Source organism: Anopheles moucheti, chromosome 2, assembly GCF_943734755.1.
Source record: "Anopheles moucheti chromosome 2, idAnoMoucSN_F20_07, whole genome shotgun sequence".
NCBI classification, from domain to species: Eukaryota; Metazoa; Arthropoda; class Insecta; order Diptera; family Culicidae; genus Anopheles; species Anopheles moucheti.
Window position 1 is genome coordinate 72,191,570 of NC_069140.1, and position 14,102 is coordinate 72,205,671.

Consider the following 14,102-nt stretch of genomic DNA (forward strand, 5'->3'; position numbering starts at 1 on the left):
GCTATGTCCATTATTCGAACTCATCTCATTCTGTAGGGGTAGGAATCCGCTTTCAGCTTCCTACCATATTGATCGTACTGTAGTCAATCGACAAAAGATCGGGGTGGATTACTCGATGCTAACTTGACATCTTCAATCTGCATACTGACGAAGTAATTGCCAGAGCTAATCATCTACTAGGCCTCTACTGGAGGCTACTAGATAACGGATCAGCTACATAGGAGTGCCAAAAACCAATGATGTGTATGTAATCAGTGTGTGTATCTGGATTGACTTATAGAAGAGGGTTCCCAAAGTTTCTTCAAAGCTAGCCCATCTTGTTGGCGCAAACATTTAGTAAACGTTAACTTTCATTGCGTTTCAATAGATCACCGCAACTCATCACGAGTGTCTTAGGAGGGTTTATAAACAAAAAAAAACATGAATGTGGGAAAGAGGTTTGACAGCCCTGAAAATAGGCTTATGTAAGCTAGCGCAGGAAGGAGAAAGAATCAGTTCCAATCGGTGAAGCGATGAGAGCGGTGCACTTAATCGTAATCAATAAACACCTATCCTATTATCTTCTTACATGAATCCATAAGGATCATCAGAAATTGTCAATATGTATCTATAAAACTGTTAAATAACTTCTTGCATAAAACGCAAAGTGAATATAAATTCAGACCTCAAAAGTTAGATATTTTCTGTGAGATTTTAATTGATTAAGTGACTAACCACTGTCCAATTAATTAATGTAATGTAATTCCAAGACGTCCTATTGAGCAGTAATTTTATTTGTGGTTTTTCAAAATGATATTTTACTGTATCCATTTTTAGGAAGCTTAAACAATTCAGTAAAAACTTATGTTGTTTTAAATCGCCGAAAATTATGCAAATTATATAAATTGTACAGAGAGCATCACCGATTGCTATTCGGCACAGGGAACAGTGGTAGCACACAAAATCAACCGAAGCGGTGCGGTGTGTTGCGGTAAATCAAATTTCAATTGAGTCAAAGCGCGCAAATGAAACATATGATGTCAGCCAGCGGCGAATGGCGATCGGAACGGCAGTTGAAGTAGGAAAGTTACCTCCAAACAGGGAAGAGGACGCCCGGTACTCGATGAATCGGCTGAAGCACCGGCTCATCATAACTAGCTTCCACCTCGCAAGCTTCCATTCCGAATCGATCGTACGGTAGGGTAGGAATGCATGGTCGCACTTGTTGTTCAGTTTTATGTGCGCTTCATAATGTGTGGGGCATGCATCTCAACCCCCCTGCCCATGGTGACCTTGCCGAGTCGTGGCGGTGTGTGATTTTATTTCATCTCAAGAGTGGTGATTCGATTATTGTGGTAAGCACAAGAGAAAACGCACAGTAAAGCGTGAACATGCGGTGCTGTACACCGTCCGAGAGATCCATCTGGGAACGGTGGTGTGGGCTGGCTAACCTCAAAAACCGGCCTCACATCTAGAAGCTCGCAGCAGTTACTCTAGAATTGTCACACATTTGTCAATAACCTGTTGACGATCGGCCCCTCACCTGCACATCCTGCCACCATGGGCACCTCTGACCTAGAAGAGCCTCAGATCAGAAGGTACAAAGTAGGTTTCCCTTCCTAAGCAAACGCTCGGCCGTACGGCCGTGCAAATCTTTCAGTGGAGTACCCTGACCCAATGAGCTCTCGTAACTTGTTTGACGTCTTTTGCAACAGCATGCAACACTCGGTGTGTCGGTGTCTCGCGGTGCACTGTCCCTCACCTCCGCACTGTGTTTGTGATGTACGTAGTGCTTGCTGGTACGTGTGCATCATTTTGTAGCACTTGGGAATCCCTACTCACGCCTAACCTCTGTACATTCACCAGCCTGCGGAACCTGCGGAATAATCTGGGAAGCTCTAATCCAACAGGATAATTTGTTTCGTTGTACTACACGTTAAACTTAAGGCTTTCGCTCTGCCGGATGCGAAATTGTCGGATAATTTGCAAATGTGAAACCCGGTGGAACTAATGCACGATGACTTACCGATTTCAGTCGCGCGTCATCTCTAGCCGCGTTTGCTGTGCATGCCCTGGCACAGCTTTCGGGTAGCCCCGTGACCAGTGTTTTCGGAGATTCTCCAACATACCGACACACAACCTCACACACAGACGCGTGCTCGTTTCCGGCAAAGGCAACGCCCGCGTCCCGTACCGGTTGTGCGAATTGACGTCAAACTCTGGCAAATTTGCTTTCGCATGCGGAGGACGGCACCGAATGCTGACCGTGGGCACGGAAGTACGGTCGCCAAGTCGCTATCACGTATTCCATGCTTTATGTACGTGTCCCGTCTTTGCCAGCTTTGCTGTGTTTCGTTTTCGTTTGCTGGCTTTGTGTTAGCTGTTCCTTTCTGTGCCAGATTCTGTATGCTGGATGTTTGGAATAGTTTTTGCGTGCGCTCAAGTAGACTGTCCCGGGGTAGGTTGGTTATTTGATTAGTTTCGTAACGGCCGGTGTGATTTTGCTTTTCTTCTCTGTTTTTACTTATTTTTATTCGAGTGTTTTGTGTGACTTTTATTCTTTTACTACGCCCCAATGTTATGTGTGATCAAGTTGCATAAAGCAATACGGTATTTTTCCGTTCTTCATGAAACCAAATCCAGAGATATTTTATGGTTATATAACCTTTTTTTTTGTTAGGTATTTGATAACTTTTGTACTTGGAATGCCCAATAGTTGCCTTGAAAGGTGAGGCTAAAAGTTGAGAATTGAGAGTTGAAAACAATTCCGAATTTAACAAATGGAAGTGCCAGCTTCTAAAAGAAATTATAGAGGTACTTTATTATTCAAGTAAAACGGTCAGATGATTTAGGCGTAATTGTATAGCTATTGCTTATACTTAATCTATGGTATAAATCTTCACCAAACAGTAAAAGGGCACCTTATCCCGGGTGTACTTTACCGTTTGTGGAGATACTATTGTGAAAGTAATAATCGATATTATAATCGTGTAATTATAATCGTGATAATATGCTCAAGACATTAGAAGCTGACGAAGCCTTAGCCTTTCGTATTAGGTCCAGGACTACTGTTCTTCCTCGCCAAGCACATATTTGACGTTCCGGAGAAAGTAAGATAGCAAAGTCTTTCAAAATTTGACAAGAAAAACATGATTTGGCAAGCGGATATATACTCTAAGGAAGGTATATGATAGCTCGTTCGTTATTACCGAGTTCCTCAGCGGATTCCTACAGCTGCATCTGTTTCTTCTGTAGAAAAAGAAACTGGAGGGCCTTACGATTTTCTGGTCTGATCTGTGATAGACCCTAGACTAGCATCAGGCAGGCACTACGGAAGCATCCACTGAAGGTCAAATGTTAAGCAGACACTAAAAAAGGTGGAATGTGAGACGCAGACAAAGACTTCTGGTACTTGTTGTACAGAACTTGATGCGTGGTGTTACACGCAAGGAGCGTGTGTACGGTTATGATTAAGAAGATAAATTAAATAAATAAGCCAAAAGCGTACTAACTTACTAATATTTATTGGTTAAAAGTTAGAAAAGGATCGGTCAATTCGTTAACTATCTATAGTGTTGGGACACCCTTTAAGAGGGTTTACTGTAAATAAAATTGATCGAGTTTATGCTTATTCTCAAAGGAAATCTAAAATTAAGCTATCCCCTTATACTTTCATAAGCAAAAAATTAACTTACCAGAGCGCACAGTGTGAAATAAATAAACAATCCACAATCCAGATCGATCACATATTTCTCACATATTACTAAAGTTGGTTACTTGACAGTTAGTAGTAGTAACTAGTAGTTTGACATCTTGTTTGTACCTTTATAAAATCACAACCTTACCGTAATTTGCTATTGGTACATAAAACTTAAGCGATAAGCGAAGCGAATAAAGTGTGAGTTTTATTACGCTACTATAAAATAGGCTAAAAATGTAAATAATTCTCCACGATGATATCCTGATATTCACGATTTACCAATAAACCAAGTACTTTTAAATGGTACATTCTGCTGTAAGAAGAACAGATTACATCAATCGATTGCATTGCACATTAACAGGAAATTCATTCGTTCTTTCATTCAAACGGAAAGTTCCCCAGACTCCACAACCTCCCGGGGATTAAATTCCATTAACACTGTTATCCTGAATCATGTTTCCATTCCTATGAATCGACATTCAACAGGTTTGCATTACACATTCAAAATCATCACAAATACGTGTAGCCCGAGTAAACCTCCATCGATATTCGTGCGTAATATTTATTACACGATTAATAACACCACACGGGTGATTTATTTTCATTTACATCTATCCGCTGCGTGGAAAATTTCCCACAGTACGTTAAAAGATTTCCGCATAAACTTCCTCTGGAACTTGTCTTTGCACTGTGGCGAGTGGGTTTGCGAAACTTTCAAACCCTATCGTTGCAGACGAAGTGTCACGTTCGATCGATCGCAACAAGATCGATTCGATAAACTTCACCTTGCTTCCGGACAGTGTCATTGAATATTCAACGTACTTCAGGTGAGCTTAATCCTTCGATTGGGAGTCCCGTGATTGGTACTGCTCTGGAGGAAGGGGCTTTTTTCTGCATCTCTGCACTCTCTTGAATAACGTCACAAAAAGCAGCCCCGAGTCAGTGCTGTAATAAAAGTGCCTTGCCTTGAGTTATGTGGCGTTTAACGGTTGATGGCTTTAAGTTTATTTCCCTGAAAGCTTTTCGAAATCTCGTACGAAATGCAATTTCATTTTAATGATGTGGTCGCATGATGTAGTCGAATGACGTTTCGCTTTTAAATAGGTTTTTGAAGATATGTTCAAGTATTTTGAAGGACATTAGAGAATTTGTGAGCTGTGAGGGCAGAAATGGAGCCATTTCTGGATATTTTTCAAGTTGAAGTTATCAAATCCAATTCCGTTTCTGAGAATCCAAGACTATCCAGCTACGGGTAATTAAAGTCAAGGATAACTAGATATTTTAGACCAAAAACTCTTGAGGTTCTGGAGGCACAAAAAAAGAAGGAAATGTAGAAATTCTTCACATTTATGAAGCTTTTGCTAAGTGCAATTCTGGTTAAAAACCTTCTCGGCTCACATTTAGATACTTTTTAGCTATATCCGATGTGTCAGATAAGACAGTATTATTTAGAACCAGATCAACATCAACATCACACGAAAGAATAAAAAAAAACTATTTCTATTATGTAACGACCGTTACGGCCTGTATCGCTAAGCTTGTATCGCCATTATGCCAAGCCTTATCAAATAAAGCAATTATTATTTATTCAATTTAAAATTTGTGAAGGCACAAGTGTAAAATCGAGTCATTTTAAGCCATCACTGTTCTTTCCACCCCCCCAGTCCGAGACCTTAAGCGACCGCTTGTGCTTTACTTCGCGCTGTGTTCAAATGAAGCAAAACTAATTTTCATTTCGTCTAGACCGGCGGCTATCAAACACATTTGCGTACTGGCAAAAAGGGGGATCTTCTATGGATGGCTGTCGTCCTAATGGTGCCGGCCAGTTGGACTTTTGAGGGATGGTTTCTAATCCCACCCTCCCTCCAGCTAGGTCGAAAGAATCTGCAACAAAAAACGAAACTAAAAAAATTGTCGCACTAGTCTTTGCGTTGATTGTTGGATAAGAAGCTCACAGATTTGGGCCTTTTTTGCAACCGGTGGTATCTTTTCTTCGTATTCCTCATTAATGTCATCCTCTTTTCGAAGGTGGTGGTTCTTTCTGTTTTCGTGCTAATTTTATTTTTTGTCATGCACAGCAAGCTCGTAAAGTTTACTGCTTTCTAATTGGATAATGCTGAACCAGTTTGATGGCAAACGTTTATGCTGTCGTTTAGGTTGGCTTGCTTAAGCTCCCTTCAATTCGCGCGTGACAAGCCGACGATGTGGACTAAATCCTACCGGTAGGGCTTTGCATCGTTCGACACAAATGTAACGCCATGTTTGACCCGCCGCAGAGGTTAACAACGATGGGCTGCTGTCACGGGCGATCTTACATCGATGCGAAGCGACTAACAAGTGGCGTTTCCTGGAAGCATTAGAGTGAAACTAATTTAAAGAGTCAAAAGAGACATTTTTATGTGTTTTTTTTTTACAGGTGAGCAGTTCAGGAAAAAAAAACACACACTCACGCATAAAGCACGTTTAAGCGTCCTCGTTGCCATTGCTTACCATTCCCTTACTGACTTCATTGCCGTTAAGTGGGTGAATGAGAAACAGAATGCAGAAGGTAAAAACGGAAGGGTCTACCTACACAATAATTTAAATTAAGTGTTTCTCGGAAAATTAAGAGCGTGGTCTATACTTGGAGACCGAGGTCGAAATAGACACCGGCAATCCTAATGCTGAGGTTTAATTTGAAGTTGACGCTAGTGACGTTGCTAATTGATATCGTTTCGTATCAAAAATGTATCGCTGAGATAAAGTACTCTGAATGATGTTCCCCTTTAAGCGAAACTCAGGTCTTTGTAACAATAAAATTGCGTAGTTAGTTGAATGTTAAGTCTATCTCATAAAAAAATGGTTGAGAAAAATAAGAGCTCAACAGGTTTAAAAATTTAAACAACAGATTTAAAAAGCCTTATAGTATTTTAAGCAAAATTACTTAGTCTTCATATTTCGCACTTGTTTTGATGGTTCGCAAAATTAATTCTTTTTTGTGACAGTTGTTTCTACGCTTGGCAAATAATTTTGTTTTTCATTTGCGTTAGAAGATCACCAAAAAAATAATATAGCAATTACATTCGAAAATTATAAAAATTAGAACTGCGCCAAAAAAATAGGCATAGCGAACATGCTTATCGATATTTTAAAATTTAAAATACGTTTACGTGTCAGAGGTTTAAACGATCCTCGCCAGCTCTCGCGTGTTTTGTCGAAGATCAAACGCAAAGCATCCGACCATCTCTCGAGGGTTGTTGCGCAAACGGACCTTGCGTTTTACCTCATTGAACCTTTTCACCGTGCGCTTGAAGGACAGGGCGGAGCGATTTCCTTCTTTACAATAAAATTTCATCAATTATTCGATGCGGGCTCGGCTGTGGAGAGCAATTGTGGACGAGGCTAATGTATGATTTATAAGCGAACTCGCTTAAGAGTCACGGCACCGAATGACGCGCGATCATTATCTCTTGTACAACGTGGTAGGCTGTTTTCTTCACCGGGCACATATCTTTTGTTTTGCCCATGGATGGACGATGGTATGAAAGGTGTGCTGATTGTTACTCGCTGAGCTTGTTGGAGTTTATTTTTAAAAGGCATCTCTACTCTTAATTGCATTGCATAAGGCACCGAAAACGGAATCCTGTGTTAAACATTACTGTTTATATATTTTTTTAATACAATTTTTAATAGGAGGATTTTCCCCGGTAAAGGTGAATGTTGCAGCAATATGCAAGATAGCATTAACTGCACTTTATGATCGTTTCCTCAAGGTGGAAAACACATTTCTGCTAAAAGCTAAAAATGCTGTCTGGTTATGGTAAAGTGAACCAAATGGGTCACTGTTGTGTGATATTGAAAGTAAACACTGTTATAAGCATCTTGGCAAAGAATGTTACTCTCTCCGTGGAATTGTTTTCGTAGGCAACTTTTTTTTTAAATTTTGTTGCCTTTAGAAAGCTTATCAGTTCTTCCCAATTGAGATTGGAACTTCGATAATATCACTCGATAACCATAACAATAACATAACGATAACGATAACATCATAACATGTTGTATAACCTCCGTTGATCGCTATATTCGTATCAATTTATGAGTAAATGTTGCTCTGTCAACTCCTCACCACAGAATGAACATATTAAATGTACTTCTTCAATGTGTTGCATGTAATTTAGACACTGGTGGAAAATCCTCAATCGTTTGTCATCTTTTGAATAAATCAAATAATCTGTAATCTGATCTATGTAATCTGATCCATCTGATAATCTTGTACCTTTGATTTGATGCAATACACTAGTGTTGTGCTTAATGAATCTTTTACGAAGAGTCATTCATATAAATCTTTAACAAGGAGTCATTCAAAACATGAGTTGATTCTCAAAAGATTCATGATTCTCTGAGGATTCATACATCTCGAGGATCTTCGGAATAGAGATTCAGATTCATTGATCTTGAAAGATTCATTCAGATTCATGAATCTGTATCTGAATTACCCAACACTACAATACACCGAAAGTCATGCATCGATTCTCATCTCTGCATCTCATCAGGAATGTTATGACAGATAAGAATACTTACTTACTTACTTACTTATTTAGTTAATTACTTACTTACTTACTTACTTACTTAGCATCTTGGGCTGCTAAATACTTACTTTCAAGCGCCACCGTATGCCAATTCATTATCTCGGTCTTTTTTGCGGACCACGGCTTACCACGTCTCCTCTGTCCATGTGGACGATCTAAAAGGACTTTACGGGATGGGTCATCCGGTGTCATTCTCATGACGTGGCCAGCCCACCGGAACCATAAAGCTCGTCATTGTAGCTTTTCATCCATAGGTCTTCCACGCATATGCGGCGCCAAACATCCTTCTGAGCATCTTCCTCTCCAACGCGACTAAGAGGGGTTTCGTCAATTTTTGACAAAGTTATAAATAAGGCCATTAACTTACTATTCCGTACACACATGTCTGTTTTTGTAGGTCTGTTCAAATAATTAGTACAGTACAATCAACCAGTCTGGGTTCAAATTTCACAAAGATTCAGACTCGTCCCTTTGCTAGACTGATTGTTCAACCATGGTTAATGCCAGTCATTGATAAGGCCAATGCACGGACATGTCAAACAATGACTATACCAAGATACCGACAAAGGTAGTAAACCCTTATAAGAAACGGCGAGAGTGTAAAAGAATCGTTTGAAAAGCTCAGTATCGTTATGTCTATTCACACAGCAAATGAACTCTTCAAGATTCATTCCAGGTGTCTAAAATGGCTTTACGATAGTCCATCCAACGTTGTTATTCACATGACGTGTCCACGTTGGTTGCGGCAACGGTCTTCTACATACCAAATTCCTTCTAGAATTACGTTCTTGTAGTAAGCAATGAATATTGGGCCTAGTTCAGTTATGGAACATTTGAGCTATTAGGTCATCATGAAAAGAAGAAGATGTTGTCCATGATAGAAGCTTTTATTCCTAGGAGATAATGTAGCTATGATCGAAGTTAAAGGTACTGAAGTTTATTTCGTTGTACAAACCTCTCCTTGTGTGTTTAGTCGGCTTTAGACCATATATTGAAAAATATATGCACATAGTGTGATTTCTTGTATGCAATTTTGTAGGAGATAGTAGAATGTGGCTTCGCTAGACGTTCTTCTGTAATACATTTCATATTACAGGGGTCTAGCTTTGACGAGTATGGGTACTTCATCGTTTTAATTCTAATTATTGTACTGAAGCTTTTTTTGGAAAACGTCAAAGTATTACAAAAAATATCGTTCAATCGAAGCCAAACGAATCGCGTACCGTTCACAATGTGCCTACCGGAACACGTTTCTATTTGCAGCTATCATTTTTTCCCCGCCATCATATTACACTTGTTGAGCACGTTGGGTCGAAAGACTTGCACGTGTTTGCTACAGAGCGGTGCGCCCGGGCTGGGCGGGAGATAGCACCAAATGGTCAGAACAACAACAGTAGAAAGAAATAATAATTGACTACTCCTGTGGCTGCCCATTATTAAGCTCCACGGCCGTATCGGTCATCATCGATCGGGGAGATGAGAAAATTTTCCCTCGCCTCCGTCGCGGGCGTGTGCAAGGAAGTGAGAAGGGCAAAAAGTCTAAGGAGACCAATAATCTTGTGCTTGGCTAAATTAATAACCAACCGTGCCCGGGCACCGCGAGAGTTTTACCAACGGGAGGGGAAAACAATGGCGGAGTTTGTGCGAGACGGTGAAACCCTAGATCATTCGGGTCACCCATTGTAAGCCACCTTGTCCTTGGTAACGCGCGGACGGGGTGTAACAACAGCTGCACTACCGAGCGAGCACCGAACGGAGTTCGATAAGTCAATAAAGTGCCCCAACACTGCACTTGAAGCGCGCACAATCCTTGCCTGCACACGTGTCCACATAAGGTAAAAGGTAAGGCCGGCCTGAGGTGTAATGGGTGTTGTAACGAAAGAGAAACAGATTACAGTGGCAGGTGGTGGTATTTAGCATTCTTTAATGCCAATTCTCCAATTTTGCGTTATCGAAATGCTGTTCCATTATTGCAATGTTTGTGTCTGATATTTGAGCGCCCGGATATATGCAAAGTATGTTTTAGATCACTTCAATCTCCTGAGGACGAGCTTAGAAGCTTTCCGAGATACTAAAAAGTACAAAATGTTGATTATTGTAATAGTTGCATACTTTCAGGCGTTGGAAACACTAGACAAACTTTAAACAAGTAAAAAAATTACATTGAAACCTTGGTTTTTAATTGTTCACACTTAAATGTCCGCGTTACTTCTGCCTATCAATCGACTCTTTACGATGCAATTATGAAAGCTTGCAAATGGAATGTTGCTCACCTAAGGGTTAGCATCATTAGCATGGTCTAAAGTTCAATGCGGGTGTTAAAAAAAAAGGTAAAGGTTAAGGTAAACTGTACCAGTCGTACCAGCATATAAATTCATCGAACTTGCATGCCGTTTTGATTTTGCATTTCCTTCTCGCCCTCCACCTCCACGGCGTCCCGTTGCCCTCTGCCGCACGATTGTTTATTGCTTTTGCACCAGCGGCGACCTTTCTGACCAACGCCCTTTCAACCACCGTGAAGCGTCTTTATTTCTTGCCATGCTTTTATCCTGCCCACACGCAAAACGGACCGTCCATCCATCCGGCCGGGGCGGCGATCACGTTGGGCGGGTCGGTACGCTAGCATGAGCTTTTGACCGTGACACTTCCTGCCCCGCTGCTGGTATCGCTAGAGTGCGCCGTCAGTGTGAATTACAGCCTCCGAGCGGTTGTGCTCGACCGGGGGAGGTTACACCGACCTACAGTCGGGCGTCGTTCAAGGACACTCACGTTCTGCACAAAAGTCGCACAAAAGTCAGCAGTGTCGCGGACGTTTCTTCTTCATCGCGCACATACACACCTCCTCCCACACCTACATGTGGCCACACGAACGCGCTCCATGTTCGCTCGTGTATTTCTGGAAGCGTTCGTACGACATTTGGAAGCGAATGATTTATTTAGTCTCTCGATGGCCGATGGGTCGTGGGTTGTACTTTTCCTTATTGCATTTCATGTTTGCTTTCATCTGGCAGAAAACATTAAACCCAAGCGCACCGGAAAGAAGTGGCGCGGAGCAGCTACGGTCACCGCTGGAAATGTAGCAGCGAATGAAGGAAAACGTGGAAGTCGTTTATCACTGAAGCGAATCTGATTTGATGAGGTTTTCTTGTTACTGCGAGAAGCGCGCAGAAGTTTTTCACGAGCAATAAATTTTCATCGCAAACTTTAATCCTTTCTGTCCGCGTGCTGCTTTTGTACAATCTTATGACTGCTAATACTTTCCTATGCTTGCGGCGTCGAACGAGCGCAAATGACAGATAGGATGCGAGAAAGTGATCTCTGCCAAATTGTTGGGAACTTTTGTGGAGGAAGTAGCCCTCAGCCCTTCTTTGCTTGTTCTAATATGCATTTGCCAGAAGAATAAACAAAGATCCTAGAATTGGTTGGCAAAGAAATACAGGTGCGAACAGAATCTCACCTTATATGACGGTTATCTTAATCTTGTAGTACCGTGATAAGATTACATCGAATCTCCAATCATGCGAGGTGCATCTTGTTTTTTTTCTACCCTGAAATGTTCCCAACCGAACCCTATAGAATATTGCCTCATAGGGTCTTCATTAGAGACCGCGAAAAACTCCGCAGTTGACTCTGACTACTCGGGAGCTTACTCTGTTGGTTGCTCGAGTGTTAACTGCGGAGTATTTTGGAGTTCTACTCGGAGTCGATACCGCCATCAACGGTGAAGTCATCGCCGGATTTGATACGGGATTTTTTCAGCAGTGTCCCACAGGTTTTTAAATAGTTTTTCTCAATTTTCCATATCTTTTCTAGAAGATTTCCACAAACTGTGCAGCATGTTCCATAGACTTTTGCACAGCTTTTTAACGAGTGTAGAGAGTTTTACGAATGCAGAATTAGGAATTTGTTAATTTGTTAATTTATTTATTCAATGAGCCTCATATGTGCCCCTTTGAAGCTTGGGTTTAAAAGTACATTTAACACGTAGTTGGTCGCACAGAACGAATACAATTTAAGATTAATAAACGCGACATGTCAGGTTCAAAACGATCACAAACAGCGTTAAACTCTCGGCACATGGACAATAACGGACCAGAGGAACCAAAGCGACTATGACGTTCCTCCACGTCAAGTAATAGTCTGGCACGGAGCGACCTCGCCGGAACGTAGATGTTGAGCCTGGATAGTAGTGCCGGCGAGTCGATCCGATGGTCAAGTAGCCCTGCGAAAAATAATCTCTGCGCGTTACGCTACTATATTCCAATGGCTACTATATTTCTGTGGCGACGCGGTGTCACCTCGTTATCATCATATCTTGGTTTGTACTCTGCGTTCGTAAACGCGTTCTAACGCAGCGGTTGTACAGACCTTGGGAAGAGTTGACAGGTAGACGCGGGATAGAGTTGACAGTGAAACACGTGGAGCGATATAAAAAACCAAGAAAAAGTGCGTTAAGCAAATTACCTGAGATCCAAAAATAAAAAAAAGCTTCGTGACCGTAACTCACGAAGCTAAATTCCAATTCAGTTTCCTCGTGAAACAGTTTTGTATAATAGTTTTCTTTATTGTCATTTCAGCACTATTCTTTGTTCGTATCCTCAGTATTATTGGAGCTACAGTCTACCAGCAATGTCTTGATTTTTCGTCATTTGTTTGAGGACACTACTTAGAGCGTGGTGCTGGTTTCACACAACAAGACTGGCATGAAATCCTATCCGGATCAATCCTTCATATGCCGGACTGACTATCCTGCTAAGGACGAATAAGCCAATAATGACAGGCTTGGCATTCTTGAGTTTAGAGTACCACTAATGAAGAAAACATGGATATAGACAGGAACATTCTGGCTCAGTATTCCACGAGGAAGCTTAGTGCTTGTAGTGAAAAATAAAAGTTTTTACCCAATACTAGTCTTTATGGGTCTTCAGAATGATAAGTCACTCTGTCAAACATCAGTGCAATGAGCATATGCATTGGCTGTAAAGTTCAATTCAATCCGACTTTTACGCTGTCCATAAAAATAAAAGAAGCATGCCTTGAGATTGTTTGAATTGAGATTAGTTGACTTAAATAATTGGAACTCAGAATTCCGAGAGACTCCAGACAGTTATACAAAATCACACGATTAATTAACTCAATATTTCCTTTCATGTAGTCGCACATAACGCTTAAAAACGAAAATCTTTCACCATTCTCAACTCTACTGTTAGAATAATGCGCGTGCCTTGCTTGGTCGCTTCCTGCCCCAGCGGACCTTCGGTTGGGGCCACTCTCGTGTCACAAACTATTTCTTCCGCTGAATCGCTTTCGCTGTAAAGCATCGCTACCCGATTGGATTAATTAGCACCTATCTCAACGGTACGATCGATAGTGTGCAGAGCAGCGCGTACATGTTGTCGGGCGTGGGGAAGCGTTTGCGAATCTCGCTTCCGAAAACATTCCACATACCGGGCGGCCGAACCCGTTTCCATTAGCCCACTCCGCATGAAACGGAACGATGATGACCGAAGGGCGAAATGCGAAACGTTACGCCATAAATTCCAATTATGCAACCACTCACTGAAAGGCCTCCCATGTACACCCGCCCAGGGTGAGGTTTTAATTAAAGCATTGAGCCTGGGCGTGCTAGAAGTTCGATATATATATTTTCTTTTGTTTGTTTGCTCCAGCCCCAACGCAAGTGCTCAATGAAGCGCTGGAGTTAAAAATGCGATCTACGATCGGAGATATACACGATTCGATTATTAGCGTTGCGCATCTTCATGGGAGGACGAAGCGTTCTTTTTTTTTCGCATGTGTTCGTAGAGTGCCTTGGAGAACTGCTTCTAGAACAAACAAGCGTTTAAGCTGTGCGAGAA

The 14,102-nt window shown here is 41.5% G+C and overlaps 1 protein-coding gene across 1 annotated transcript in view; it reads left to right on the forward strand.

Moving 5' to 3' along the window:
* Nucleotides 1-14,102, forward strand: part of LOC128296884 (diacylglycerol lipase-beta-like) — a 40,486-nt gene that overhangs the window by 17,216 nt on the left and 9,168 nt on the right. The gene's annotated exons all lie outside the window — the stretch shown is intronic.